Source organism: Schistocerca gregaria, chromosome 2 (genome assembly GCF_023897955.1).
Source record: "Schistocerca gregaria isolate iqSchGreg1 chromosome 2, iqSchGreg1.2, whole genome shotgun sequence".
NCBI lineage: Eukaryota > Metazoa > Arthropoda > Insecta > Orthoptera > Acrididae > Schistocerca > Schistocerca gregaria.
Window position 1 is genome coordinate 205,626,040 of NC_064921.1, and position 6,000 is coordinate 205,632,039.

A 6,000-nucleotide genomic window follows, 5' to 3' on the forward strand; every position below is an offset into this window, starting at 1 on the left:
CTGGGAGTCCACAATAATTTCAGTATTTGAATCTATGTTCTTAAAGTACAAATACGCCGAGGCTAATTATTATACTGTTATATTTTCATTTTGAAGTAATATTCTTGAAAGTAAGTCAGTACATTAGGTTTGATGATTTTACTGCTCAGTTGCGCGTTACGTAAAAGTAAAACCAAATTTTAAAATAAATAACTCAAAAACCAAGGTGTATATTTAAATCTCTTTGAATGACAGATTTCAAGTAAAAATCGTTTAACAATTTTTGCATATTGGACCACACACTTACACTCATGCATGTTTTTAAAGACACCGAACAAATAATAAAAATATAAATAAAGAAATATACTCCTCTCGAAGAGCCACTTCAGTACGTTAGCACGCGAGTTTTCGTCTAAAATGGAAGACTGCTTACAGTTTTATTTATAGTATTTCATTTTTCGTGTACTTCATTTGCATAATAAATATTACAGCATATAGAATCTGTAGGGTACATTTCTGTTAACACAATGCTTCGCCTCCGAGATGAAGAAGACGAAATACTAGTTGCCACTGGCTTGAAATGGTTTGTGGATCAAATGATGTGTCATGTCCATCCCATTTCTGGTATCTAAACTAATTAACATGATCCAATAAGAAATTGCGCATTATTTTCCGTCACATCCGGGATATATTCCAAGATACATGATTTCCTCTTCAACTCATTCATTAAGTAATTACAAATATTGCGTGTAGTACAGCTCTTTCCCGATCACGCCAAATGAATGATACTACTTAAATGAAGTTACCGAAGGTTCTCCGTCATCGTTATGTGTTTAACGTTGAAGATTTTCCATATTTCACCTAATCTAACCGCTGTTTTAAACGTTCGTAATGTAAAATTGTCACTTCACAAAACGAAAAACATAGTATCCTATTAATATGTCAGTGAGTCACAGTTGGAATCTGTAAACTCAGTCGTGGATGAAACTGGTAGCAGACTTTGGTTTATTAGTAGAGTACTAGGGAAATATAATCAATCTGCAAAGGAGATTGCCCCCAAACCACTCGTTCGATCCATCCTAGAATGTTACTAAAATGTGTGGAACGCGTAGCTAACAAGATTAACAGGGAATATTGAAGATATATAAAGAAGGGCAGCATTCTTAGTCACAAGTTTGTTTGACCCGCGGCAGAGCGTCGCTGGGATACTGAAGAACTGAATTAGCTGGCTTAAAGATAAATCCCGAGAAAGTCTACTAACAAAGTTTCAAGAAGCAGCTTTAAATGATTACTCTAGGATATCACTCCCGCAGGGATCGTGAGGATAACGTTAGATCAATTACAGCACGCATAGGGGCACCTAAACAATTATTTTTCCCGCGCTTCATACGTGAATGGAGGCGGAAAATGCCCTAATAACTGGTAATGTAGGACGTACCGTCTACCATCCACTTCACTGTGGTTCGCCGAGTAGATGTGAGTACAAGGCCAAACCTCAGTATACGAATTAGCCTGTTGGCATTTTCAGAAAGTGGTGTGGGCCAGTATTACCTAACGCCTAAGGGAAAATACCGGTAATAGGCGTTCGAAAATAAGCTACTTTGCATTGGAATAAGATGGATTAACAGCATACTTTGTTATATTTATGTGTGTTAAAAGACATGCAGTTGAACATCATTTGTAATATTTATTCTCCACACATTTTTAATGCCGATAAAGAAACAAAGGTATTGTTTACCATATTCAAACAAAGATTTCTATTGGCTCATTAAATTCATATCTGGATTTTCTGTGTTCATTAGAAATGATGGTAAGCCTGTAATTGTTACAAATATTTGTAGCACTCGAAGATGCAATTGACGTCTTATCAGAATATCAGCTGTATTACTCTTATGCAGGCATAGGTCCTACGTTGGTTAATCTTCGCCGGGAAATCTGTAGCTTTTACAACACCTTCTCATCCGACTAAGGCCAGGTTTTATTGTAATTATTAATACTTATGATGATATTCTGTGGCATAGTTTATTTTTCACAGTGTTCGTGGTACCGAAAATTCTTTCCATCCCTGCATTTGACCACGTCAAAACTAGTAAAGAAGTAGCTACATCGACTAAGCACTGAAATAGGCCGAAACATCTTTATAGTTCTCTATCTCATGCCACAAACGCAGAATCACAGAAGTTTCCTTCCATTTAACAAATGTTAAATTTCGTCGTAGAAATTTTGCTTTGTTATTGTTTCTCTAGGGACTTACAAATGTTTTATTCTGGGTATATGTGATTGTCTGACTACTTGCAAAGGATTTGAAACTTATAACTCTGACATATTTCTCAAAACTTTAACAGTATCAGGAAGTCTTGTTTGAAGTTCACCATGTAACTTAAGAAGGGAATTAGTGTAGCGTTTCTTAAATTAAGTTTCCTGGGTAATGTAGGAATGAGAGAGTACAATCTCTTTCTTTCGAGGTCGGGAAGCCAAATATAGAGGCCGGCCTTTGTGACCAAGCGGTTATAGGCGCTTCACTCCGGAACCGAGCTGCTACTACCTCTCCTGAAATTACGAATTGAAAGTAATGCCGTCTGGGCGTTGCAAAGCTGGTAACAGTTGAAACAAACTGAATGAAGAACTTATTACCTGTGCTTTACGTCCTAGAATACTCACGCCAACGAAATACACATAAAAGCATTAGGATTATCGCTAAGCACAGCCACATTTCAGCAGGATAATGCACGACCGCATGTTGGAGGTACTGTAAGAGCCTTTCTGGATACAGAAAATGTTCGACTGCTGCCCTGGTCAGCACATTCTCCAGATCTCTCTCCAATTGAAAACGTCTGGTCAGTGGTGGCCGAGCAATTGCCTCGTCAAATTTACGCCAGCCACTACTCTTGATGAACTGTGGTATGGTGTTGAAGCTGCATGGGCAGTTGTACCTGTACACGCCGTCCAAGCTCTGTTTGACTCAATGCCCAGGCGTCTCAAGGCCGTCATTACGGCCAGAGGTGGTTGTTCTGGGTACTGATTTCTCAGGATCTATCCACTCAAATTGCGTGAAAATGTTATCACATGTCAGTTCTAGTGTTATATATTTGTCCAATGAATACCCGTTTATCATCTGCATTTCTTCTTGGTGTAGCAATTTTAATGGCTAGTGGTGTATTCTGCGTTTAGCTTTCACATTCTACTCATAACTCCGGAGTTTCTGCCTTGGATGTCCACGCTGAGCACAGTTAGCAGTTGTTGTACAAAGTCCCCAAACAGTGCGAGCACTTTCACTTCAGATCTCGTGCGACTTCCTACCGCTTTTCTCTAAGGTTTGGAAGAGGAAAACAAACAAAACTAAACTCAATTTATGTAATTGAACGTTTCTGATGAAATAAGAACGCCCTTAAAATATATATGAATGCTGAGGGAATTTTCCTGATGTATGTGTACATGGAAATGTGTTATCCTGTTAGCGCTTCCATTTTATATCTCTGCAATGCTGCATGTTCTGAAATAATCACAATTTTTTGACTACTGTCTGTAAACGTTCAGCATCAAACAAGTGGTTTGTTTCCCAGCGAAAGGAACGTTTAGTGGTCATCTACTAGTCTTAACGTAGCTTTCCATGGATTGCACCAGCGCCCGATAAACTTCTAGGACGATATCAGATGTCGATACAAAAGAGTGGAACATCATACTGGAGTAATTCTTCCGGTAGCAAGTAAGCGAAGTGTCAGAGCTAACCTTGTCGTCTCTGATATAGCGTCACTGTATTTCGTACATGAGAGTGCTGAAGAGTAATGCCTCCGGTTTTTTTTTGTGATACTCTTAGACCTTTTCAACAACGGTCGCAGATTCGAATCCTGCCTCATGCATGGATGTGTGTGTTGTCGAAGGGTTACTTAGGTTTAATTAGTTCTGAGTCTAGGGAACTTATGACCTCAGATGTTGAGTCCCATAGTGCTTGGAGCCATTTGAATTTTGAACCAAACATAGAGGAGTTCAAACAATTGCTCTACATTTCGAGCAACTCCAGTTTCAGTCAAAAATAACGTGATAATTTTTCTGGGAGTCGAAGCTGGGACCAGTTTTATAACTGCTTGGAATGCGACAATGTTATGTAATTATTAAAGCTTACAACGAAATGAATAGCAGTCACCAAATGATAACATAACAAACTTAATCTAGAACATAGCCACATCCATAGTCACTGTATCAATTATAATACACTTAAAAGTTAGTAAGCAGGACACAAAATTTTGTGCATCGGACATCGTAGTCTGTTTGACTACTCCTTATTATGAATGGATACCTGTTCTGAAAGCAAAAATATGAGAATTTGTTGGATTAAATTTGAATTGATTGAAAATAGAGTTATATCATATCGTTTATGACATTGAATTATGAAAACGTTACCTACCTCTCTTGAAATTCCTAATTGAAGGTAGTGTCGCCTGGGCGTTGCAAAGCTGGTAAAAGTTGAAACAAAGTGAATGAAGAACTTGTTAGCTGTGCTGTACGTCCTAGAAGACTCACGCCAACGAAATGCACATAAAAGCATTAGGATTATCGCTAAGCACATCCAGCTCAGTAAAATAAACTTTAGCGCAAGTACACTACTGGCCCTTAAAATTGCTACACCACGAAGATGACGTGCTACAGACGCGCGTCGCCGAGCACACCCGATTTACACGAAATTGAGCATGATCAGTAGTTGAGGTGCGTTCAGCAATTTAAGAGCTGTTTGGAGAATTTCCAGAAAGCCACTGCATGTGAAAACTGATTCATTTCCTATATGAATTGGCTTCATCCCATTTCCACAGCCCTCCTGGACATACTGTATATAAAGTGAATACACAAAAGAAGATAGAATGATATTAGGAAAATGGAGGGCATGTGTTAGGAGTAACGAGGGAGCATGGGACTACTGGATCTTCAAATAACTTCTCAGAGTCGCAGATCTGAAGCTCGAGCTTTGCGAGAAAACTTTATCTTTTAGTTCATGTCTGATAGTGAACACGCCACCTGGCAAAAAATTGTGTAATCTTTCTTAATCGATTTTGAGGAAGTTTGTTGGTAAAAAGATTATAGTGTTTCACATCTGATAGTCTCACACCACAATCTGATAGTGAACTAGCTCTCTATTCGATATACTTTATATTTTGAAATTAATTAACCCAGCTCTAATACTGACCAACAATAAGACCGCTCTGCTCAGATGAAAATAGCTGTTTGAAATTACCAACACCGTTCTCTGAAAATTGATGTACTTGCTACCACGATACATGATTACACAGTTTGCACATGAATACAACGTGAGATCTGCCCTGAAATAAATGTGACTTACCTCATGCTCAGCATGCTGTTTTTGTGTCTAGAGGCCGGCCGCGGCGGCCGAGCGGTTCTAGGCGCTACAGTCTGGAACAGCGCGACCGCTACGGTCCCAGGTTCGAATCCTGCCTCGGGCATGGATGTCCATCAATTTAAAGAACAAGAAAGAGTTATAAATCTATTTTCATCTTGATAGTAAAGTATTCCAGGTAATTTCTCCCAGATTCACAAATAAAACATCCATTCCTCAGAAAAAACTCAACTGCACACTACTCTGCACCAACTAAGAATGTCCCAGCGCTGCACAACTGTCTGACAAGCATGACAGCCACAGATAACACTAAATACAGATTCAAGGATCTTATTGGCTACTCCTTCAGTGCACTCATTCATCTTTGGCCCAGTACACAAAAGGTAAATTATTTACAGTAGCAGACAACATTCGAGAACCTTACAACATTTTTGTATGAAACTGTTTTTACTTGCTACAAAATAACACATCTGCAGATTCTGTAAGTTATCTCAGTAAATTTCTGTATAGTTTCAAAGTTTTAAAGTTCTTTTGTAACACCCTGTATTGCGCCTTTCTTGGCGTCGCACTCCCGCGCAATATATTGACACAATATTACAGCTCGGTACATACTGAGCGTGTGAGGGCCCTAAACACTGTCTGTTGTCAATTGGTCCCTCTTCTCGCAGCTGGCG

At 39.0% G+C, this 6,000-nt stretch overlaps 1 protein-coding gene across 1 annotated transcript in view; it reads right to left on the reverse strand.

The window, feature by feature from the left end:
- Nucleotides 1–5,398, reverse strand: part of LOC126336698 (uncharacterized) — a 71,398-nt gene extending 66,000 nt beyond the window's left edge. Inside the window, exon 1 of the mRNA XM_050000653.1 lies at nt 5,312–5,398. The gene's annotated coding sequence lies outside the window, so the exon portion shown is untranslated. The remainder of the gene's footprint in view (nt 1–5,311) is intronic.
- Between the last annotated feature and the right edge of the window lie 602 nt (nt 5,399–6,000).